The sequence below is a fragment of the Xenopus tropicalis genome, chromosome 3, assembly GCF_000004195.4.
Source record: "Xenopus tropicalis strain Nigerian chromosome 3, UCB_Xtro_10.0, whole genome shotgun sequence".
In the NCBI taxonomy this organism is placed as follows: Eukaryota; Metazoa; Chordata; class Amphibia; order Anura; family Pipidae; genus Xenopus; species Xenopus tropicalis.
Window position 1 is genome coordinate 113,998,676 of NC_030679.2, and position 13,453 is coordinate 114,012,128.

Consider the following 13,453-nt stretch of genomic DNA (forward strand, 5'->3'; position numbering starts at 1 on the left):
ATTTGGTCTCAGGGCTTGTGTTTACGTTAAGTGGAATTTTTAGGGGGTGTTTTAGTGACAAACCAAGCGTGTGAAAGTATGCCTTTAAGCTTGCTTGTGACTTGCTGTCCTATTAGCTGAGCCAACATGGCGGCTCTCAGTACAATGTTAGCTGCTGTACAAGGCAAAGGCAGAGCTTAGTAATACAAAACACATTGAGGGAGGACAGGCGGGGGACCTTCCATCTGTGAGCAGCAGCCAGCAGTCAGGGGAAGGCTACATTCTCTGCCTACAGCTTTGTGCAAGGAGAAGGCCCAGGGAAAGGCTTCTGATCATTCTGTAATACAGTAACATTCTGCCCTTGGCCCTGCGGCTCCCAGGCAGCGGCTCTGCTGATAGATGTGCTGATAGATGTGCAGTGCTGGGTGCAAGGAAGGGGTGCTCTCTGACCAGTGCAAAGCCAAGGGGATCGGACAAATAGTGCTCATTCTCATTGCCTGTTTACATGTAGGTATAAATAAGCATATTAGAGGGAACAGTGTATTGTTAGCATGAAACAGCAATTAATGCTATGCTTGGGAGCTGCCATATTGTTTTCCTCTGCGGAGGCGTCTCTTTCTATGAAAAGGGCGCATTCTCCTTAAAAGCGTTTGATCCCCTTTATTATAGTGTGCAGCAAGGTGTTGGGCAAAATGTAATGCAGGTGAGGCATAGGTTGTGTCAGGAAAGGGTTTCTATCTGCTAATGAAACATTAACTAGAGGGGTAGGACTGTAACACAATTGCTAACGTTTCGGTTTATCTGAGGGTGCCTGGTACCAGCTGGCCTTGGGAAATTGGGCAGATAAGTTTCGGTAACCTACTAGGCTAAAAGGAACCCCCCCACTCTCTGTTTAGAACCCCGAAAGCCACTGATGGCGCAAACACTTAACTGTGCGCTCTCCCTTTAACCTCAGGCTTCCCAGCAGAGTGCAAATGTTGATTTAACCACTTAGAGCGAAGAATGATCGCTAAAAAGTTTAAATAAGAAGGGTTAAATAAGAATAGTCAGAATTTGAAAAATAAAAATGGCAAGAGGGGGTTTCATTTTTTTGAACTACATCTGGGGGGTTTCAGATCCGTGGCCTTGTGCAAAGGGGTTAGGTTATAATAGTGACCCCCGAGGGCAACTGGGGGTTAAAGACTAGGGCCTGAGGCAGCCTGAACACATTGCTGACCTCTGTGGCATCCAAAAGGTGACAAGCAAGGTCTGCCCAAGGTGTCGGGGGATAAATATTCCCAGCAGAAAGTGTAAACACTAGAGAATTGCAGGGCTAAGTGGCGCAGGGAGTGAGCAGTGAGTAGTTGCGCACTGTAGCACCTGTCAGAGGGGAGAGGCGGCTCCATTCCCTACAACACAAGCACTCACACGGCTAAAGGAGCTGTTACAGAAGTTATAAATCTTATCTGCTCCCTGATAATGCAAAGATAATAGTTGGTGCTGTCTGCTGAAATGGACCCGGCGCATTATTACCCCCGGATCATAAAAAGGCATGGGGCTCACTTATCTATAATAGTGATCTCTGTTGACAAAGTGAAACACTAGTGTAAAGAATGCCACGTGACCCCGGGGAGCTGCACTGCTGGGGCACAATTTATACAGATAGATTCCTTTTTGAGAGGTTAAAGAAGAAAAAAAAAATCAAAGGAATTTCCAAGCGCTAGAGGTTCTCAGAAAGAAACATGCCAATGATTAGCTAAGCAAACACATCTGCTTTCTTAGTTTCTCCTTGCTTAATTACCAAAACAGGGAGAGTCTGCAGCCCTCCTTCCCCTCCTGGAAGAGGAATATTGTTCTTTCAAAGGCTGCTTAGCCCTGCAATATTCATTTTATTGGGATTACCGATGGGAAACGAGGCTGGATCTTCTTCTTCCTAAAATGTAAAAAGTCTTCTTCCCCCCCCCCCCATTAGAAAAATATTTTTCCAGCCAAGCCCCTTTCCCAGAGAGCAGCAGGCAAGGGGACGGCTGGGCAGTGGGAATCAGCAGTGCGCTGGGCTGATTTCACTTGACAGAGCGTGTGTTCAGGCAGAACTCTATAATTTGCACTTCTCTTGCTGGATTAGAGAGAGACACCGAACTAATGAGTTTTCCCCCAGCACAATGTCAATTGTATTTATTTTCTTTTTAGAAACTTTAACGTAGCCCAAGTGTTTCTCTGGAAAAAAAAAATCGTTTTCCAATATCCCTGTTGCTTGCACCGCTTACAGAGTTAAATACATTAGATGCATTAGCACCCAGAGATGGATTTTGGGAGCAGAGTAAAGATATTTGAGTTTGCTCAGGCAGAATGTTACTCTGGCTGTATTAGAAGAGATTAATGCACTGGAGATCATAGGCCATTAGCTGTCTAAAAATCAGGAAAATATATGCAATGAGACCATACATTCTGTATAGAGGGAAAGAAATGAGAAATGTCCATTTTATATATATATATATATATATATATATATATATATATATATATATAATATACAGCTGGATTATTGGAATTGCTATTGCAGATTGGCGCAGGATCCACAGATGATACAAGTGAAATTGTTTGGCTGGTTGAGCTGCAGATGGTACAGAGTGGAAAGGACATTTAACTGCCAGTTTTTACATTTTCATTGCGTTTGCAAGAGGAAATGACATTTATATGTCTATGCCGTGAGGGGGGGTTGGACTTAATTCCATCCCCTAATTGTTGTCTCTTACAACTTTGAGATAGCTGTGAATGTTGGGAGATGTAGTTTTACTACGACTGGGAGGGTACTATTTTCAAGTAGTAAGAGAAACTCTATACACAGATCATGTTTGTTTGGGGGAACGCTTAGAAGCGCTGCTGTTTGCTGTTAGGGATACATACAGTAGTTGATGTTGCACTACAGCTCCCAGAAGCCCCCGCAGATAAACCGCACAGCAGCTGTTAAAGCGTTAAAGGCCTATTAACCCTCTAAGTACCAGCTCCCTACCTTGACCCTGTCTGAGGGCAACTTGGAGAACATGTATTAGTTAATTGGCAGCCTTCCGTGGGCACTGAGGGCCCCAGCAGCGGTGAATCCTGCAGAGAAGGGGCCACTATTTTTGGTCGTGAATGTCTTTGCCTTCCAGTCCGACTGGATAGGAAAATGCAATTGATTGTTTCAGAGTCCCCTGCTCTCTCTTATCTCCAGTCTTTTTCCTTCCCTTTTCCCTTCCCTTCCAGTAAATTGCCTGTAACGCGCGCCTTTCTGTTCTGCCTATAACTGGGATGTAATCAGGCGCCGCATGTCTCTCTCTGAGAGCATTTAATAAATGTCTATTAAAGCGCTACAAATGGAAGATAAATTTAGTAGCCCGGCATTCTCCCTGTATCCGAACGGTAATGATGGATTTACCAACAGGGATCCTGGTGCAGCACAGCCGGAGATCCACTCTCCAAATAGGACACACAAGCACCCACCCAAATACAATTATTTGCCCTCAATCTGAATTCCCCTTCCCTGGCAGCTCCCAGCCACCCGGCCTCTTTTTACATTTTTCAATCTTCTTCTTATGACTAATAAAAAGGAGAAAAAGCGCATTTTTTACTGGTCTACTGGGGGCATTTTCATCAGACTGTTATTTTACACAAGCTGTTTCTCTCTCTCTCCTTCCCTAAATCCATCTCCATAAAGCCCCTTTCTCTCCAGTACATTTTTATGGAGTTACAATTACACCATTCTATTATTTTATTATGGAATTCTTTATGAAAAGTAGGCATGACTTTCCCATATTCTTCTGTGTATTTTAGTTTAATGGTGTCCTATTGTTTATTAAGCAAGTGTTTATATACTGCCACAACCAATCCACTCAAGACACAAGTATTTAATGTACAACAATATACATATATCAATAAATTATATATATATATATATACACATACATATATTCTCTTATCTGACAGAAGTCGTTTTTCTGTTCCTTGGTGTTACATCTCTTCCCTGCTGTTTAATTGCAACGTATTAGCATAATTGGTTTATAAATCATCTTTCCTAAATATTCCAACCCTATTTTAGGGAAGGATGCTTTTTTTTTGTTCTCCTGTATTTTGTTGATCTATTTTTTTTTTTTTGTATGTGGCTTGAAATCATTCCCATAAGGATTCTATTCTCAGAATGACATTGCCCATGTTCTTCATTTGAAGCTCCCTAGTTCCTAGGAGCGCACCCAGAGCTCACACATCCCTGCTTCTTTTAATACATATAACTGCACAACGCAGAAAGATCATTGATTCCTTTTATATGTACATAGAATAAATATTTATATATGGAATGTAACGTTTATATATAATACAGGAAATGAGGAGTCAATTTGCACAGGAACCTGGAGGCTATAAATCATCAGATATGTACAAAATGTATCCAAATGTAGATTATTTGTTGTATGATATGTTACAGCCCAACAAGCAAATGTCCTGGTGACCTCAACATTTTTTATTTATTTATTTTTTTTAAAGAAAATTAGAAACAATGTGCCATTTGCTTTCATAATATCTTAAATTCAATTTCCAGGTTGCACTAAGTTGTTACCTTGATTTGCCACTCAGTAATCTTTTAAATAAAAGAGGTTTAAATAGACTCCTTGCTCTCAGTCTGCCTTGCTGTCTAAATGTAGGAAAATTGTGCCATCTACCAGTTATACTAAGTACTGACACAGGCACAGACCTCTAAGGACCTTCGGCACATTTTAGTGCAGCCGTGTCAAGGGGTTGGCTGGTGGGGACTGCACACAGCTTGGATAGGACTCAGCCTGTAGCGCTAGTGGGAACCGGGCCTGCCAGTACCAAGCGCCTGATCTTCCCATTCCCCGCAAACAAATCCACAGGGTCTGTTTCTAATACTGGAAACTGCTAAATGATTTATCTCTAACCCCTACATCTGACACCAAGGATAAATACACAAGGCGAGCAGGCAGCATTACCCACACTTATGGCACAGGGACTGCGCTTTTGCCATTAAGGACAGTTTTTTAACAATATTTTCAGCTGAATTTCCATTTTTATTTTTTTACCGGCTAAATTTTCGTAATGTAATTATCAAATTAATTGCACGTTGTATCAGCATTTTCATGCTTGATGCTCTAACAATATTGGACGACTGATTCCCTAAGATTTTTGACTTGCATTAAGTTGAGCGCAATAAAATGTGTTCTCGGTATATATATATATATATATATATATATTGAGAAAGGCTGCGGAGGCAGCCGAAACGTTAGATGTGGATTGAATAAACACCTTTATTTCACTTAAGACCTGTGAGTGCGGGACATCTTTACTTGCTATATATATATATATATATATATATATATATATATATATATATATATATATATATATATATATATATACACATATACAGCAGAGTGAAGGGTCTCTGGAATATCGTTTATAGTGTGATAGTATAATAGTAAAGTATATTGTACCCTACTATGTACTATAGTATAGTGTATACTGTTGTGATATCTGTCATAATCCAGAATTGCTTGTGCAAAAATATTAAATATTTTGGAGTCGAAAAAAAAGCTATTTAACGTTTATTTATTTTCTTCAAAAATTCCATTAGAAAAAGGAAAATGGATTTTAAAAAATACCCAGAACCCTGTATTGTTTAATGAGTGTGCTTCATGCCCCACGCAATAGAACTCATTTGACGCAAGCCCCCTGAGAGGGGATGGAGTGTGCGGGGAGAGGGGTGCTACCAAAGCCCAGAGATCGCAGGGTTGTTAAAGTTCTTTATTGTTAGCAGAGGGCGAGACTCCTGCAGTGCGTTCTCGGGGGTTCCCTGTCATGAAAGGGTTAAATCTGTCGCCTTCCCTTTGGAGCCCTTGATGCAGCGCTGTTTATTCCATGTATTATTACAGAACTGGTTTGTTTCAGCAGATTATCTCATATCTGTGTATAGGAGAAGTGAGCTATCTCATTCGCCCCTGGGTCAGTCATTGATCTTTCTGAAATACTGCAAAAAGGATGGGTTAATGTCCCCTTATTAACATTTCTACAGCACAGGCAGCCCCCCGTTCTCTTCTCTCATCCTCACCGCCCCCCTCTATCTTCCATCTCTTTGCCATATTTCTGCGCTTCCCTAGTAACGCAAACTGCTAAGGCGCGCAATTTGCCTTTTTTTTTACGCAGCACTAAGGGCGCCCTTCCCAATCTAGAACTACAACAGTTTCCCCATATCCCTAGCCCCGTGTTCCTTCATTTTACAGCTCTTTAGTTTCTTGGTAGGATTGCAGCCCCCATCCCTGATTCTTTTCACTTTTTTTCCTTAATCTTTTTTTGTGTCTTTTATTCAAGTTGTGTGCTATAGAGAAAGGATAGTTCCCCAGCTCTCTCTCTACAAAGGGACTTGGGGGCTTTGTAAGGACAGAAAGAAACAAAAATGAAAAGAAAACTGCAGTGCAGGCGAAAATGTGAGAGTGTGTTTGTGTGTATGTCTATATCTGTGTGTGTTTTAAAGATGCCTTTGAAGCGCCTTTGTGCTGAGCAGGAACGGCCTGTTGGTAATTCTGGTCACGCTGGAGGAACTCGGAGTTAACCTCTTATACCGAATGAACCTTTTCATTTGCAAACCGATAAATCTCAATCAGCCGGTATCTTTTGTAGAGAGGCAGGCTGGAGTCTACCAGGCTTGCACTGTCTCCTATTCTCTGGTTTTTATCGTTAAAACTTGCCAAATTCTCCCAGTTTAGGGGGAAATTGTAAAAAAAAAAAAACTTTTACAATGTACTAATCTTTGGGGTGGATTTAGCCATTCTGCCAACATTTATTTGCTCTGGCACATCCAAAATATTTAGGGGGGATCATATCAGACAGGGTAGTTGAAATGACAAAGCTCTCTCTCTATATATATATATAATATATATAAATCAGGAAATGTATTAAGCTCGATGCCCCAAACAAAACGTCTGGTTAGTTTTCTTTGTTTTCCATTATCGCTGATGCTGATAAAGCACCACGCTAGTGCCCAGCACGGTACCAAGAACTTAATGCCGAAAAGATATGGTAAACCTGGCAGTGTGAAATCAAAGTCTATCCTGCTGGTGAAGCCTCTTCAATCTGTGATCCCCCCCCCCCCCCAATTGTACATAAACTACAACTCCCAGAATCCATCTCTAAAAGCAGATTACGGGTAATGCAGTTTACTATTATATATATAAATCCCTAGTTGGGGGCCACTGGGGAGAAATGAGACGTGGTAATTAAAATTATTACATTTCTTATGAAATATGATTTTTAATGCTAATGGATTTGTAGCTCGGATCCCCAAAGGTGTGTTTTCCCCATTGCCATAAAATGTGCCTATAATTACCCATGTTGTGATTACTTTTCTCCTCAGTGAGATGCCAGCCACTTGTTTTTATTCTGTCCCTGATTAAATTATATATACATATAAATCTAGATCTATATATATATATAATTTAATCCAACTGGCCAAATCAATCATCGCCAATAAGGAATAATGTCGATTAGGATACTGATTGCATTTCGCTAATGATATCGCCTATCGCCTCACCCTCTCTGATATTTCCCCGGTGTCAGTGCTGATTTGGGGTGATAAATAACCATTCGCTTTGGTGGCATCTCTAGCCCAGTGCAACGCTAGAATGGCCACAAGGCTAGAATGGCAACAAGGCTAGAATGGCAACAAGGCTACTGGAATCCGTACAGCAGTCAGGCTGGCATTGCTACCAGTCTATGGATGGGCCACAGCCCGAAATGAAAAGGGTATTTGGCTCCAGCAGCTCCCAGTCTAATAACAGAATTCTGAGTAATTTCTATTCCTGGATAAAAAAAAAGTCTTTTTGCATCTCACATTTTACTTTTATTGAATGGGATAAAAAAAAAATCTACAGCTATACCTTTATCCAAATTAGCCCTTCCTACTTTCACAATTAACCCCATGTGCGCCAGGAAAGGCAGTAAATTAGCTGGCGTGGAATGGGCTAAAACAAAAAATACAATCATTTCACAGGATTCACACAAAAATCATTTTTTTTATTTAGAAATACATTTATTTTTATTTTCTAGATATATGTATATGGTGTAGCAGGCTCCTTGCAGGGAGGAATCCTTTGCCCAAATGCGAGTACAAGCTTCATGCAGTTCCCTTATTACTCACTACAATTTTTGGTTCAAAAACGAAAGTGGAAAAAAAGTACAGTATTTTCTATTCCTCTTGCGAAGGCAGAAATTTATCAGCGACATTAGAGTTGTACAGATATGAGAGCAATTGTTTTGCGTCCAGGTCTGTTAGACATATTTACCCAGAAAAGAAACGGCGACCATGCAGTTGTTTATTCGTACAAGTTAGTGAGCTCCAACGATGGCAAGGTATGTTTAACCCCTGCTTGGCTGGGCACCTCCATATGCCTCTTTGGCGTCTCAATGCTGTAACATCTGGAACAACAGAGATAATATAAATATATATATATATATTAGTCCAACATTCAGAGTGATAACTCTATCCCAAGTCATTTCCCAGTGAATTCAGGAAACGATATAGTTTAAAGTTTGTCTGTGCGTATTTGTGCATAATAGTTCCCCTCTTTTTTTTTAATAGATTTAGTTGAAATGTAGAATAGCTCATGTAGAGACTATAGAACAGAGACATGCACAGCCCATCTATCTGTCTGTATGTCTATGTATGTCTATCTGTATCATCTTCTCTGTATAGCTTTCTGTAGAAAGAAAGAAAGAAAGAAAGAAAGAAAGAAAGAAAGAAAGAAAGAAAGAAAGAAAGAAAGAAAGAAAGAAAGAAAGAAAGAAAGAAAGAAATACTCCTATCCCCAAACCATTTTAGCCCAATCTGTAAGTAAATCTGTTGCCTCAGTATCACATGCCATTAGGTGCCTTTAGGTGTGTGATTGGGATCCATTTAACACCTATAATTTCTCCAGTCTGGAGCAGCCAGGGGAAGGAAGGTGCCATCTCTGCACTAGTGAGACTGGGATTTACCAGGATACCTGTGGGCTGGGATAGTAATTAGCATTCTGTGCTAGTTATATGGCACTTCACATACAGTAAAAAGGAATCAGTTTTCTCATTTTTTCTTTGGGGGCGGGTTGCTGCCTTGCAGAGAGATATATTTAATGTTGCCTATTTTTTCCTGCTAATAGATATATCCGTGTATCCCAAGAGATATTACCAATGCATTAGTGCCACTGATTTGGGGCCACAGGGGCCTCTTTTCAACGCATTCACTATACAGTGACAGGCGCAAACCTCATACATTGCGAGGGCATTTTATCGTGTGGCCCCTGTGCATGTGTCCTGGTGTTCGGATCAGACACTGAGGGGATAGGCATTTGCCTTTTGCTTTTATTCCCTTTCTTTCCTGCTCTGATCTTGGGTCTCCCTCTAATGTCGATTGATATAAATACATTGTGCCTTACAGCTCTCATTCCCCGGCCTCATAATCTGCAATTCTGCCCACTCTATTGTGTTATTGGTGGAAATGTTTTTTATAATTTGCAAACCTATATTGGTACCTAAAAAAAGCCCACCAGTAATATCATGGATCCTCCATTCTGCCAAAATGGCTACACCTGCCATAAATCTCATCTCATGATACGGGTGGCATAGAGAGAGTATTTGCTAGCCAAAAGGGCCACTTGCCTTCTGCAGTCAGTTGCAGACTCTCGGAGAATTTATATTCAGGAGGACGACAACCGGGAAGTAACGTCCAGGGCAAATGATGGACCATGAGGGTTACATTTAGATGTTAAGTCTCAACTATCCAGAGTTAAAAATTGCGATTTCTCAGTTGTCGCACCCACAAAAATCGCTGCGTAGATTTAGAAATGAAGTTAAATTATAAATATCTCAGCCGCGTTACATGACATTTATATTGGCTGGAAGGGGTCTCAACAGAATCGTCTTTTAAAAGTGTAACATGGAAACACTGCTTAATGTAAGCAGCCCGTATGTGTGCCCATATGTATATACTATTTATTTTATAGCATTTTGTCCTTTCTTAATTTCTCTTTATTCATCATCACATTGGGACCAGAACAGAGAGAATCTATTTTTTTGCGTCAGGAGATGACGTAATGGATGGCTTTTACGCAGTGCCGAACGATTTCACCTGCTGGAAACTAAAATAAATGTTTTTCGAAACGAAGCATCGTGTTATTGTATATTTATTCGAACAAATAGGTGTTTATATGGTGCACATGTTTGCCGCTGAATGTGCTGAAATGTGTTTGAGTTATTGCTGCAATTTTTTTTTTTCTCTTCCTCCTTTCAAATCCTGGAGTCATTAGCAATCCCCTCTGGCTACATGTTTTGCATCAGTGAAACACTTTAACATAGTTGTACTACACACCCAGACTATTTGCTTTGAATCTCTGTGTGCTGAGAGCAACAGAGACCGATCCACCTTGGGTGTCGCATCAACCGACTCCTCAAAATAAAGGGAGCAGGGGCCGCTGCAACGCCAGGTCTGCCTTCTCTCCTTGTGTCAGGGATGCTACACAATCCTCTTCTACTTTCAGACCAGTGTTCCGATCTTAATAATTACTACATTATTTTAAAATAGGATAAATATCCTATTAATACTTTCTGTTACCGTTACTACAACTACGAAAAATGTCCAAATAAATGTATATATATATATGTGTGTGTGTGTATAAACTGTCATTTGGCAGGGAGCTTAAACCAGATCCCTAAACCCATTTCAAATGAATTCGGTATTTCCCAATAACTTGTTCAGCTAAATTCCAATATATTAGAGATATCCCACCACAACATTTTAGCTTGGAAGCCGCATCGATTTCTTGTCTGCAGTACAAACTTTTTTTTCCCCCAGTTAAAATAATGTCTTGTTAAATTCTAGCTAATTATCTGTCTTCCAAAAGAGCATAGACTTGGCAGCTAAATTCACTTACATGCAATAAGATTTATTAGAGTAAAAAATCCAAGATAAAGCTTGCTTTTTTCCCTGTGACAAAGTGTAATTAGTCTATTCCACTCTTCATTTGGAATTGCCTGTATCCATTGCCCTTTCTATTTGCATCGATCCTTGCCTGTAATATAATTTGGTTATTAGCTGGGAAAATGCAATTTGAGAGTCTATATATCGCATGGGAATATTGACAGTCTATAACTCTTTCTGTGATCACTGCCAGTTATGTTATTAGCCCCTTCAACTTGCTATCAAAAGTGCATGCTTGGTTTTACTTGGAAAAAAGGCATTTTTTGTGTATGTGATCTGGTCAAAAATAGAATGTTTCTCTATGAGTCCAAGGGCTACTTCTGAGTGTCCTTGTCCCATTCACTGTTTGGTTTGGAAAAGTAATCTTGCTGAAGTTTCGCAAGTGTTTGAGAGTCTATTTATTTTTTATCGCGGCAATTCTTACTGCGACAGCAAGGTGTCGCTGCAACGTCTAAAAGTTTTTTTTTTTCCTTTCCCATTAGCACAGTCTCTGCAGCCGGCGCAGAGGTCACTTGCAAGATAATTAATGCAGGCATTTTATAGGGAAAGCAATAAAGAGAATTAATCAACAAATAAACGAACATGCATATTCTTTACTGTAAAACTGAATAAACTTAAAATAGCAACACGCAGAAGGATGTGAATTCCATACCTTGTATTTGCTTCAGTAACTAATAAAGCGTTAGCTAATTTATCACAAATGCGCTGCTTATTATATTATGATAATAACTAAATATATCGAAGACAATGAGCCTTGCTATTTAAAAAAGGACGAATACAGCTAGTTATTAATCGGCACGAAACGAATAAGCACTTCTGGAAAGCACAACTACTCAAATGATTGAATATGCTTATGAATTAAAGGTAATTTTTTTCTTAATTATTGGTTGCCAAACTTGTGTTAACGGATAATGGCATATTTTATTATTTCGATGTTAAATTCAATTACGGTTTATATATTAGCGTTTAATAAGTACGACTCTGATCTTATTCATTCTGGAGTCAAAACGCAGAGCAAATGAAATTCTTTAAAATATTGGTATAATTGAATTTGTACAGTGCCGCACACATGGAGACTCCTGTTTTTTTTTTTTTTTTTATCTGTCTCTATCAAAGATATATTTTAGGACTGAGAATAAAAAGACGATTATGTGACTCTTACAAGGCAAAACCCCCTGTCTGTATTGATCTGCGATTTCCACTTAGGCATCAGAAAAAAAGAAGTCGTGTAAAATGAGAGCGGCTGGTGTGGGACGTGATCTCTGAGTTTACATCAACATATTTCTTTTATTTATTGAAGAAAACATATAAAAAGCGACAGCTGGAATATACACCGTTTAACAAGTCAGAGAGGCATTAACCTGCGCTTTAGTTTATATCAGGGACGAGGGTAAACGGGTAATGATGTCTACCTTCAACTGAGACCATGGCCAATCTCTGATTTTGAGATATATATATATATATATATATATATATATATATATATATATATATATATATATATATATATATATATATATATATATATATATATATATATTGCAATAAATAAGATGGATATTTAATGCAATAAATAAGTATTTTTTGTTAAAGTTCCTGGTGTGCATTTGCATTTCTTTCAAATCTTGTATTATAGATCTGAGGTTGAATTTTTCACAAGTGTGTACCTAAAGCCTTCAACCATATAGATAGACAGATAGATGATAGATAGATAGATAGATAGATAGATAGATAGATAGATATTTTCTGAGCTTGGCCAAATTAATTTGGGGCTCACCAAGTCTGAATATTTATGTTTTATTTCTTGAATATAAACATTTTAGATATAAAATTCTGGTTACCAAGCAAAACGATTCACAGGATGTTCCCAGGCTCCTTATTGACTTATTATTTTTGGGCTGTTTGTGTCATTGGGGACAAACGAAGTCCTAGAGCCAATGGAGTTAAAACTTCAGTTTTCTGGCCGATCTGATCGGCGGAAGTGATTGATTGCACAAGTTTTGTTGACAAACAAGATGAGTCGCATTTAATGAGTTTATCGATAGTACTGAACAAAGTGGGGAAGCACAGACAGAGATGCCGGGCAGAGTCCCTGGGAGAAGGATGGAATATTCAGCCCCTGCAATCTGGTCTCTTATCTGCAAATTGTCCAATATATTATTGTACGGATCTGAAGTCCAGATCTCAGCTGCATTGCGTTAGCACCAATTTCCCACTGTCATTTTATCCTTTGTGTCGTTCTGTCATATGTTCCTCACTCTCCTATCCCTCTTTTATTTCTCAAATCATATTGCTGAGATAAGAACCGGGCAGAACAGAACAATACTTGGTGCAACACAGTAATGAATATTGCTTTGGGGGAGTAGGGGGCTTTCTTAACCCTTATTGTGCTGGGGAGCACAGAGGCACAGCACAACCTGTCCATTGCAATGCAGTATCTATCTATCATCCATCTATCTATCTATCTATCTATCTATCTATCTATCTATCTATCTATCT